Below are 12,896 nucleotides of genomic sequence, written 5' to 3'. Positions count from 1 at the left end.
AAAAATAAAAATAATAGAAATTTACAAGGGATAGAATGCTTATGTGCATACAAAGTACCACCCCACAGGATAGCACCTCATTCCCATTGGATGGACCAAAGTTGAAATTAAAAGACGGGTCATACTCTCTGTGGAGAGAATGTGGATCAACCACAACTCTCATTAAAGCGTACAACGTATTGATTTGATACACTTAGTTACTGCAAAATGATCCCGCCATAGCTTTAGCTAAGGCCTCAATTACATCACAACGTTACCATCTCCTTTTTGTGAGCTGTTTTTGATCAAGGACGGCTGTCTAATTGTTGCTCTCTGAGGGGGAATGGAGGCTGGGGTCTTCTACGTGGCAATTTCGGTGATGTCACTCCAGAAATCTTTAAGTCTCTATGGCTGAGCAACGCACTTGTGGACAAAGTGTTCCTCCAGTGTACAAAGAGACATGCGTCAGTACTTTCTTATAAAATTAAAGGTACACTTACCAATGGATCCAGAAATTCCATGCCTTGATGTTACACTAGAGCTCTGAATACACATGTCACACAATGAAAATCTTCATTGATGCCTTATTTGTGACTGTCAAAAGCTGGGAAAAACTCGAGTTTGTGTCAGCAGGTGAGCTGTAATGCAAACTAAAGGGGGGCACTTGGTGGTAAAAAGAAGAAACTACTGATCCTGCAGAAACATGAATAAAAGCCCAGCACTGTGCTGTGCGAAACAGGAACTGGACAGAGAGAGTACACGTCCTGTGATTCCAGCTATATGGTGCCCTGAACAAGAAAACAAACGTGTGGTGACAGAAAGCTGCTTGACGGTTCCCGAGGCTGGACTTGGGGAAGAAACTGATTGTTCAAAACTCCAAGGAAATAGTCTGAGTGAGATGAATGCTCTACAACTTGATTGGATGATGATCACAGTGGTTTGCATTTGTCCACAGTCATCACACTGCACTCTTATAACGTGTGGATTTTACTTTATGTAAATGGCACCTCAATAGATTTGATTAAGAATGACATAGAGGAGGAGATTTGAACAAAGCACCCATAGTAGGTATTGCCTCAGAATTATTTCTGCTGTAGGGAAACGCTTCATAATTAAAGCTGTTTTTAAGACAGCCCCCTATTTAGGAAAACAATTTTCAAGGTGCATTAGGTATACTTCCATTTAATCTCACTTAATTTTATTTTATTTAAAAACATTTTTTAAAGTTTTTTTTTATTGAGGTGTGGTTGATTTACAATGTTACTTTCAGGTGTACAGCCAAGAGAGTCAGGTATACATATACATGGAAATACATTTCTTCTTTTCACGCTCTTTTCCATTATATGTTATTATAAGAAATTGAATATAGTTTGCTGTACTACACTGTAGGTCCTTGTTGCTTATCTTTTTTATATATAATAGTGTCTATCTGTTCATCCTAAGCTCCTACTCTATCCCTTCTGCACACTTTCCCCTTTGGTAACCATGATTTGTTTTCTATGTCCATAAGTTTGTTTTTGATTAGTAAATAAAATTTGTATCATTTCGTAAAAATTCCACATACAAGCCATATCATATGATATTTCTCTTTCTCTGTCTGACTTACTTCACTAACTATGATATATGATAAACTCTAGGTCCATCCACGTTGCCACAAGTGGCATTACTGCATTCTTTTTCATAGCTGAGTAACATTGCATTCATCTCACTTAATTTTAAATGGTGTGTACTCGAAGGCAGTGATTCAATAAATCTTCCATTTAAAATGTGTCCTAATTCATAAAAGACAGTAACTCTGAAATGGCTTGTGTGTGTGTGGTGTCGGGGGTGGGAGTGGAGGATCTGTACACTAGTATGCTCTGGGACTAGAACCTTGATTCTCACTGTACACAGTGGGAAAGTCAAATATTGTCTTACTGTTTTCATGAAACTGGTTGTGATCTTGTGGTCTGGGGACTCCTGGAGTCTACAGAACACACAAGAAGAATCCTTCGCACAGAAGGGAATGCTGGAAATGTCTACTGGATTAGGACTTCAGAAAGTATATATTGAACTTAAGCAGAAACTGAGCCATTAAAATATTGAGAAAGAAGCCACATTCCAGAGGGTGAAGAAGGAGAAACACGGAGTCTAGTCGCTCAAAAACTTGAAGGAGAAAAGAAGTTTATATACAGGGAGTGGCTGGAGAGACGGACTTTGCTTGCTTAACAATGAGAGAGAATGTCAATGTGTTGACACCAGGAGGCGGCCCCACCCGAGACACAGAGGTTCATTCAGGAAATGTGTGTAATTACTGTTCCTGAGGAAATGGAGGTGGTAATAAAAAGAGAGAAGGAAGAGTTACACGTTACAGGGCACAAAAGTCTGAAGTTTAGAGGATGATGGGAAGATGAAGAAGTTTCAAAATGATATTCATTTTTTCTTTAATGAAACACAAAGAAAAAACACCAAGTGAAAATGTTCAGGCTATGGGATGAGTAGAGAATTTAAGAAAGGAAAGCAAGTTTACAGAGCTTTGAGGGAAATGCAAAAAGGAGCTGACTCAAGATAATAGAAAGTTTGGGAAACACTGTTGGGAGAACAGCTTAAATCAGAAATCATGGCCCATGTGTGTGTGTGTGTGTGTGTGTGTGTGTGTGTGTGTGTGTGTCAAAATAGACATAAAGTGAAATTTACCATTTTAATCATTTCTAACCCAACAGTCAAGTGTCATTAAGTACATACATTGCTGTGTGGTTGTCACCAGTATGGTGGCTCCTCAAACTGGTTCCCAGAATAGTTGCACCATTCCCACCAGCAATTCTCAAGTGTCCCATGTTCTTCACGTCCTTGCCACACTGCGAGCTTCTGTTGTGCACATTTCCATATCTTCTTTCTAAAAACGTCTATTATTCAATCTTTTGCAATTATTCAACTGGGTTTTTCATTTTTGTTGTTCTTCTTGTTGAGTTGCAGGAGTTCTTGAAGTATTGTGAATGTTAAACCTTTATCAGATATATGGCTGGAAATGTTTTTCCATGTTCTGTGGGTTGTTTTAACTCTCTAGACGGTGCCTTACGATGCATAACAATTGTAAATGTTGATGATGTCCAAGTTATGCATTTTCTCTTTTGTTCCCTGTGTTTGGGTGCATATCAAAGAAATCAATGTCAAATCCTATGTCATATTTTTCTACTATGCGTTCCTCTAAGAATTTTGTACTTTTAGCTCTTACATTTAGGTTTTTGATTCGTATTTATAAAAGATACTTCCTCTTAGTTTTATTTTTTCTATTGTCTGTCTAGCTTTGATTTCAAAGTAGTGTTGACCTCAAAGAATTAGTGGGGAAATGCTCCCTCCTCTTCAAAGTATCAGTAGAGTATGAGAAGGAATGGTGTTAATTTTCTAAAATATTTGCTACAACTGACCATTGAATCCTTTTAGGCCAGGGCTTCTCTTTTACGGAAGAAACCATGATTATTTAGTGAAGAAAAAATAGGACCATATTCATTTTCATGATCAGATGAAATACAATCCATCCACCATCCTGTCTATGAAAACATCATTCTCTCTCCCGGATTCTGCCACTCAATAATTTTAAGATCCGCAGGGTGTTTCCCAAGTTGGGATGTAGGGGGGGGTCATCAGCCTTCTGCTTCTTTAAAGAGAAAACACTTGAAATCTCTTTTGTCCCCGGGAGGTCTTGTACTGCTGACTTGCTGTTGCAGTCCCTGCACACGGTGTCCCTAGTTGTGTGGCCAGAAAGGGGAGCACCTGGCAGCACACAGCAGCACCATGTCCGGATCTGGACCCTGCAACAGTGATGGCCAAACCCTTTGCTCAAGAACAACTCAGAACTTCCCCTTCAAACCTCCCATATTTTTTACTTGACAGCTACACATTTTGTCCATAATGTAAATAGTTAGAAAGGATATAATTTCTGTCCTACTACGAGTGTTGCTATTTTAAAATAGAACTCTTACGTCACACTTCTACATCCATCCAATGCAATCTACCTCTATGATACCCACTGTCACCCATTTGAATCACATGAACAACCCCTTCAGTCGTCAAATACTTTATGTGAAATCATGCTGTATGGGAAATATACTTTCATTCTACTTTCTCCTAAGAATTTCATTAGAATGAATGCTTTTATATTTTAAAATATAACTTTACCATGCTTCTTTCCAATGAAATTGTTCCGAAATTTAAAGTATGGATTTTTTTCATTTCCCATGACCGTATTTCTCTAAATGTTTCAAAGGACTCTTTTGGATTGAGTTATCAGTACCCTGGCTGTATGTATAAATTAAAAACAGACACCAAAATATAAATATAGGAGGAATAATAATTCAACATGAAAGCTAAGTTGTTACATTGAAGCAGCATCTCTTAATGAGATGAATCAGAACAAAATTTCTCTGGATTTTTCATTTAAAATAAAAGTGTATCCTACTTAAGGCTCACTGGTTATGCATCAAACATAGATTCTTGGAACTTGTTCATAACAGATTGAATCATTAAATATTTTAGAGAGGAAATAGAGCAAAGAGTCAAGTCACTTGCACAGGAGGATAATCACGATGAGATTCGATAGAATAGATTTTATGTATCAACTGAGTAATGTCCGTCGTATCTGCAAGAGATTTCATAGCTTTTATTCACAGGCTTTATCCAACATCACTTAAAACTATATAAGCCAGTAAACCTGCCAGTTTTTTTTGGTATTTTTTCTGTAAATATTTGTATTGATGTATACTTCGTTTACAATGTTGTATCAATTTCTGGTGTACAGCATAATGCTTCACTCATACATGAACATACATATATTCATTTTCATATTCTTTTTCACAATATTTTTGGTACTTTTGTGCCCGAAATAAGCATCAGAAAGAATAGAAGAGAATTTGTTACAAGTAAATTCAGAGGTAGAAAATTCATATTTAGTGTTCAGCAGCAATTCAAATGAACTTTTGCTTTGATGCACAGAGGAATGCAAACTGGAAAATAGTCAAAATTTCAAATACGTCATTTTGCAAAATTCCCATTAGTCTCACTGTCCCCATGCCTTCATTTATGTGTGATCTTGATATATATAATTTCAAGGGACAGCTTCAAGGTCAGGAGTTTCCTGGCCAGTAAGACATAATTGCTGGTACCTATGAGAGTAAATTTTTTTTAACATTTTTTATTGATTTATAATCATTTTACAATGTTGTGTCAAATTCCAGTGTTCAGCACAATTTTTCAGTTATTCATGGACATATACACACTCATTGTCACATTTTTTTCTCTGTGAGTTATAACATTTTGTGTATATTTCCCTGTGCTATACAGTGTAGTCTATTCTACAATTTTGAAATCCCAGTCTATCCCTTCCCACCCTCCACCCCCCCGGTAACCACAAGTCTGTATTCTCTGTCTGTGAGTCTATTTCTGTCCTTTATTTATGCTTTGTTTTTGTTTGTTTGTTTGTTTTTGTTTTTGTTTTTTAGATTCCACATAATGAGCGATCTCATATGGTATTTTTCTTTCTCTTTCTGGCTTACTTCACTTAGAATGACATTCTCCAGGAGCATCCATGTTGCTGCAAATGGCATTATGTTGTCGGTTTTTATGGCTGAGTAGTATTCCATTGTATAAATATACCACTTCTTCTTTATCCAGTCACCTGTTGATGGACATTTAGGCTGTTTCCATGTTTTGGCTATTGTAAATAGTGCTGCTATGAACATTGGGGTGCAGGTGTCATCCTGAAGTAGATTTCCTTCTGGATACAAGCCCAGGAGTGGGATTCCTGGGTCATATGGTAAGTCTATTCCTAGTCTTTTGAGGAACCTCCACACTGTTTTCCATAGTGGCTGCACCAAACTGCATTCCCACCAGCAGTGTAGGAGGGTTCCCCTTTCTCCACAGCCTCTCCAGCATTTGTCATTTGTGGATTTTTGAATGACGGCCATTCTGACTGGTGTGAGGTGATACCTCATTGTAGTTTTGATTTGCATTTCTCTGATAATTAGTGATATTGAGCATTTTTTCATGTGCTTTTTGATCATTTGTATGTCTTCCTCGGAGAATTGCTTCTTTAGGTCTTCTGCCCATTTTTGGATTGGGTTGTTTATTTTTTTCTTATTGAGTCGTATGAGCTGCTTATATATTCTGGAGATCAAGCCTTTGTCGGTTTCACTTGCAAAAATTTTCTCCCATTCCGTAGGTTTTCTTCTTGTTTTATTCCTGGTTTCCTTTGCTGTGCAGAAGCTTGTAAGTTTCATTAGGTCCCATTTGTTTATTCTTGCTTTTATTTCTTCTAGGAGAAAATTTTTGAAATGTATGTCAGATAATGGTTTGCCTATGTTTTCCTCTAGGAGGTTTATTGTATCTTGTCTTATGTTTAAGTCTTTAATCCATTTTCAGTTGATTTTTGTATATGGTGTAAGGGAGTGTTCTAGCTTCATTGTTTTACATGCTGCTGTCCAGTTTTCCCAACACCATTTGCTGAAGAGACTGTCTTTATTCCAATGTATATTCTTGCCTCCTTTGTCAAAGATGAGTTGACCAAAAGTTTGTGGGTTCATTTCTGGGCTCTCTATTCTGTTCCATTGGTCTATATGTCTGTTTTGGTACCAATACCATGCTGTCTTGATGACTGTAGCTCTATAGTATTGTCTGAAGTCTGGGAGAGTTATTCCTCCAGCCTCTTTCTTTCTCTTCAGTAATGCTTTGGCAATTCTAGGTCTTTGATGGTTCCATATGAATTTTAATATGATTTTTTCTAGTTCTGTGAAATATGTCCTGGGTAATTGGATAGGGATTGCATTAAATCTGTAGATTGCCTTGGGCAGTGTGACCATTTTAACAATATTGATTCTTCCAATCCAAGAGCATGGAATATCTTTCCATTTTTTAAAGTCTTCTTTAATTTCCTTCAATGGTTTATAGTTTTCTGTGTATAATTCTTTCACCTCCTTTGTTGGATTTATTCCCAGATATTTTATTACTTTGGGTGCTGTTTTAAAGGGGATTGTTTCTTTACTTTCTTCTTCTGTTGATTTATCGTTAGTGTAAAGAAATGCAACTGATTTTTGAACGTTAATTTTGTAACCTGCTACCTTGCTGAATTCTTCAATCAGCTCTAGTAGCTTTTGTGTGGACCTTTTAGGGTTTTCTATATATAGTAACATGTCATCAGCATATAATGACACTTTTACCTCTTCTTTTCCAATTTGGATCCCTTTTATTTCTTTCTCTTGCCTGACTGCTGTGGCTAGGACTTCCAGGACTATGTTGAGTAGGAGTGGTGATAGTGGGCATCCTTGTCTTGTCCCAGATTTTAGTGGGAAGCTTTTGAGTTTTTCACCATTGAGTACTATGCTGGCTGTAGGTTTGTCATATATAGCTTTTATTATGTTGAGATATGTTCCCTCTATACCCACTTTGGTGAGAGTTTTTATCATAAATGGGTGTTGAATTTTATCAAATGCTTTTTCTGCATCGATTGAGATGATCATGTGGTTTTTGTCCTTTCTCTTGTTGATGTGATGTATTACATTGATTGATTTGCATATGTTGAACCAGCCTTGGGTCCCTGGGATGAACCCCACTTGGTCATGATGTATAATCTTTTTTATGTGTTGTTGGGTTGTATTTGCTAAAATTTTGGTGAGGATTTTGGCGTCTATGTTCATCAGTGATATTGGCCTATAATTCTCTTTTTTGGTAGTGTCTTTGCCTGGTTTTGGTATCAGGGTGATGGTGGCTTCATAGAATGAGTTTGGAAGTATTCCCTCCTTTTCAATCGTCTGGAAGAGTTTGAGAAGGACTGGTATGAGTTCTTCTTTGTATGTTTGGTAGAATTCCCCGGTGAAACCGTCCGGTCCTGGACTTTTATTTGTAGGGAGGTTTTTAATTGCTATTTCTATTTCCTTTCTAGTGATCGGATTGTTCAAGTGTTCAGATTCTTCTTGATTCAGTTTTGGTGGACAGTATGTTTCCAGAAACTTGTCCATCTCCTCTAGGTTATCCAGTTTGGTTCCATATAGTTTTTCATAATATTCTCGTATGATATTCTGTATTTCTATTTTGTTTCTTGTAATTTCTCCATTTTCCTTTCTTATTTTGCTAATTTGTGCTCTCTCTTTTTTCTTCTTTGTGAGTTTGGCCAGAGGTTTGTCGATTTTATTTACTTTTTCAAAAAACAAGCTTTTGGTTTGGTTGATTTTTTCTATGGTCGTGTTAATCTCTATTGTATTTAATTCCTCTCAGATCTTTAATATTTCCTTCCTACTGCTGCTTTTTGGGGCTTTTTGTTCTTCTTTTTCTAATTCATTCAGGTCGTGGGTTAAATTGTTTATTTGAGATTGTTCTTCTTTTTTGAGGAAGGCCTGTATCGCTATAAACTTCCTTCTTAGGACTGCCTTTGCTGTGTCCCATAGGTTTTGAGTGGTTGTGCTTTCATTATCATTTGTCTCAAGGTATTTTTTAATTTCAGCTTTGATTTCCTCATTGATCCATTGTTTTTTCAATAACATATTGTTTAATCTCCATGCTTTCCTTTTTTTCTCCTTTGTTTCTCTGTTGTTGATTTCCAGGTTCATGGCATTGTGGTCAGTAAAATTTTATATTGAACAACTGAGAAACTGAGGGACGTGACGACACTGCTCCTGGCAGGCCGGGTGAGATGCATCTTAAAACCAAGATCATTTCTTGGATCACAGAGGTTGGTTCCAGAGGTAATAAGATGACAAGTTTATGGTGATGAGATGGTCTCAGAGTTTGGTTTAGGGCATGAGGCTTTGGAAATCACTTCTGACCCAAAAGTAAGGGAAACTTGGCACACCTCCCTTGTCACTGAGTCCCTGCATCCAGCGCTGTGTTAGAGACCCCTCACTTAACCCACTACGAAGTCACACGAAGTAACTAAGGACCCACTGTATACAGAATGGATCACTGAAGAAGCTAGAAAAATATGATCACATATACTATAAAACCATTGCTAAATTCAAATTGAATCTTCAAGAAGCATTCATCAAAATGTACAAAGACAACAATCCGTTATTCCTGGCTACTGATAGATGCGGGAAGAAAAAAATCTCTCTGTGTCCAAAAAGCACACTTATTCCACTGAAACAGTAACAGAGCCCCATAACACAAGAGGGGGGAGGTAGTGTCATTTTATTGATAAGGTGACAAGTTACAGAATACTTTTTACCTGAGGACTTTAATCAATCCTTCGTTCATGGAAGATATCAATCAATGCAAATCTTAGGTATCAATCCAAAGCTAAAAGGAAGCAAGGGCTGTGTGAATGGCAGTAGAGGTGGGAGACGTCAGAGAGGGATGGAGCCTGGAGCTGGGAGGGAGGGAAAGGAGGGGCCCTAAGGTGAGGGAAATGGACTAGGGACCGCCTGGATTGAAGCTGTTACAGTGGCTAGATGACCAGGTAAGCACAGACGGCCTGCCTGCGGTGGGCGCCCAGGAAAAGCAAAGAGCCTGCACTTAAGGGAGGCAGTGGAGAGGGAGTGCAAGACAGAAAGCCAGAGATGTGGAGGAGACCCGAAGGTAGCATCCAAGGGAGAGGAGTCAACAAGTGACAAATAATTCAAAAATTCACTGTAAAGGGGGACTCTCGGGGGCTAACAGGGAGTCACTGCTAGGCTTCAGCAGGAAAGACTGAGAGGTGTAATGGGGTGAGGCCACAGTGGATGCAGAAATAGATGGGGAATCTGCACGCGTGGTGTAAACCTCAGCCCGAAAGGACAAACCACAGATGTTGTCAGTGTTTCTGCAACAAACCACATGGACAGCAGACGGCTCTCAGAGCTGCCCTGTCACAAGTGGGTGTCGTGGGACCCCCAGTGAGCAAGCCCCCTCCTGCCCCAGAACTTCAGTTCAGTGGCCAGTCTCCCCACTTTCCCCACCCACAAAGCAACAAAGATAGTCATGCACCTGTTTTCAATGTGCATTTTTCTCCACTGAACATTATGTTTGAATCATCAATCATGAATATCTGATTCATTTTTGTTCAGCACTGTCAGATATACTATTGTGTCAACCCATGGTAATTAGATTTCCTTATTCTTCCATTTTAAATGTCATAATTTTCTCTACTTCTTACCATTGCTGACAGTACTGCCATTAACCCTCAATACACGTATCCCTGAGCACCACATGTGAGGGTATCCAGGTCTCAGGTTTAAATAGAGAATTGCTGACTCTTAACCAAATATCACCAAGGGTTACCAAGTTGCTTGTAATAACTAACATTTTCATCACCATTTCATACAGCTTCTCTACTTCTGCAAAACACCAATCCTTAGGTTTAAGAATTCTCAGCATTCCTGGTGTTAATCTCATGTTTACATTAATTATATTTTCCTTACAGAGAAAGATTAAGCATCTTATTACTGCAAACATATATACTTGTCAAGATTTACTTCTTAAGATTCATAAAAAAATCATCTTCAGATTTCTGTTGGATGACTTTCCCATGCCCTTCACAAGAAAGCAGCTGATCCCACAATCATGTTAATCATCATTGTCACTATAACAGCTGAGCACCACAGCCATGCATGTCCCAACACCTGTCTTCCACCTGCACTTCCTGTCTTCCCTCCATCACTAACCACTTGATGCTACTACATGCCATACACCTGTGCCCCATTTCCCCTCAGCAGGTGCTTCTCAATACATGAGCAACTCGATCCTCAAATTCCATCTGAAGATGTCTTTCCTAAAGCTACTTACTCACTGTACTAGTCAAGGGTCTATCAAATGTCACAGTCAAATGGGTAATTAAGGAAGATTAATAATAAAGGGACAATACAATGTCTGGTCAGGGCTAAGAGAATAGATGGAGAATAGGTGAAGCATTCCAGGTCTAGCAAAAGCAGGGAGACAGTGCCACCCCAGGACCTGGAGGGCAAAGGCAGGTATGGTGACCAAAATCCAGAGGAAGTGGCTGTAGCTGCAGAAAAGGCTGCCCAATAAGACCTGTGGCCTTTGGTAAGGAATGTCAGCCACCCCTTAACAACCCAGCTGACAAGAAGTCGAGTGACCAAGCTCCCTACCATATCCAGCTGGGAGTCTTCCCTTGCTGCCTCCCACTGACCAAATGCAATGTCCCCAGAGGACAAGGACCCTGACTATGTCTTGTGCATCTCTGCCACCAGGGGCCACAGGAGGTTGAGAGAGTGAAGGGAGAAACTGGAGAAGGGAAATAAAGTTCCCAGCACATCTTTGTCCTAGGGAATCAAATCTCTTTATACTTTTACAATTTTCCATCTTCATTAATACTGTGGACACCAACACCAACAATAATTAATATTGCTTTATATTAATATTGCTGTATAGAAAGAATATATTCAAATAGGTAAGAAACATCATGGATCCAATTAACAAAAGAACAAAAAACTCGACACGATTTTCACAAACGAAGAGATTCAACTACAACAGTGATGTAAAATAAAATGAGCATGAAACTTACAAGCTTCTGCACAGCAAAGGAAATCATAAGTAAAACAAAATGACAACCTATGAAATGGGAGAAAAGTTTTGCAAATGAAACCGACAAAGGCTTGATCGCCAGAATATATAAGCAGCTCATACGACTTAATAAGAAAGAAACAAACAACCCAATCCAAAAATGGGTAAAATACCTAAAAAAACAGTTCTCCAAGGAAGACATACAAATGATCAATAGGCACATGAAAAAATGCTCAATATCACTAATTATCAGAGAAATGCAAACCAAAACTACAGTGAGGTATCACCTGACACCAGTCAGAATGGCCATCATTCAAAAGTCCACAAATGACAAATGCTGGAGAGGCTGTGGAGAAAATGGAACCCTCCTACACTGCTGGTGGCAATGCAGTTTGGTGCAGTCACTGTGGAAAACAGTATGGAGATTCCTCAAAAGACTAGGAATAGACTTACCTTATGACCCAGGAATCTGCTCCTGGGCACAACCCTACTTGAAAATGACACGTGCACCCCAATGTTCATAGCAGCATTATTTACAATAGCCAAGACATGGAAACACCCTAAATGTCCATCAGTGGATGACTGGATAAAGAAGAAGTGGTATATTTATACAATGGAATAGTATTAGGCCAGAAAAACTGACAACATAATGCCATTTGCAGCAACATAGATTTTCCTGGAAAAGTCATTCTAAGTGAAATAAGCCAAAAAGAGAAAGAAAAATACCATATAAGATTGCTCATATTTGGAATCTAAAAAACACAAAACAGAAATACAAAACAGAAACAGACTCATAGACATAGAATACAAACTTGTGGTTGCCAAGGGGGCAGGGGGTGGGAAGAGAGAGACTGGGATTTCAAAATGTAGAATAGATAAACAAGATTATACTGTATAGAACAGGGAAATATATACAAGATCTTATGGTAGCTCACAGAGAAAAAAGCAATGATTATATCTATGTTCATGTATAACGAAAAAATTGTGGTCTACACTGGAATTTGACACAACATTGTGAAATGAATATAACTCAATAAAAAATGTTTAAAAAAATCTGAAAAAAATAAAATGAGCATGGATTCCATCTGTTGCCTCTATAAGAAAAGTTTTGAATTCACCCAGAAAACTAGAAGCCTTTGGGATGAAGGGCACCACATAAATGATGGGGAGGCAACCGTCTATGAGTGAATATTGAGGAGTAACTTACAAGACGGTAGGTGGGAACCTGGTAAATTACCTGCATGGCCAGAAACTTTAAAAGGGACACTGGGATATTGGCTAGAAAAGGCAGTGGGAACAATATTTTGCGGTTTCACAGTATAAAACAGAGGACTGAGAGGCTACCGCTGAGAAAATATCAAGAGACATACAGTTATTTCAGACAAACAAGGAGGGAGAGGGACAGTCCTAGGAAAAGGAGGAAGCTGCAGTAGTTTCCTTGGCAGCTGACAGGA

General features: G+C 38.6%; 1 protein-coding gene across 1 annotated transcript in view; it reads left to right on the top strand.

Moving 5' to 3' along the window:
* LOC135319531 (serpin B4-like) overlaps positions 1-12,896 on the top strand; it is a 52,674-nt gene that overhangs the window by 28,467 nt on the left and 11,311 nt on the right. The window lies entirely within an intron of this gene.

The sequence above is a fragment of the Camelus dromedarius genome, chromosome 28 (assembly GCF_036321535.1).
Source record: "Camelus dromedarius isolate mCamDro1 chromosome 28, mCamDro1.pat, whole genome shotgun sequence".
Taxonomy (NCBI): Eukaryota; Metazoa; Chordata; class Mammalia; order Artiodactyla; family Camelidae; genus Camelus; species Camelus dromedarius.
The sequence above is the reverse complement of the archived record's forward strand: the minus strand, read 5'-3'. Positions and strand labels throughout refer to the sequence as shown.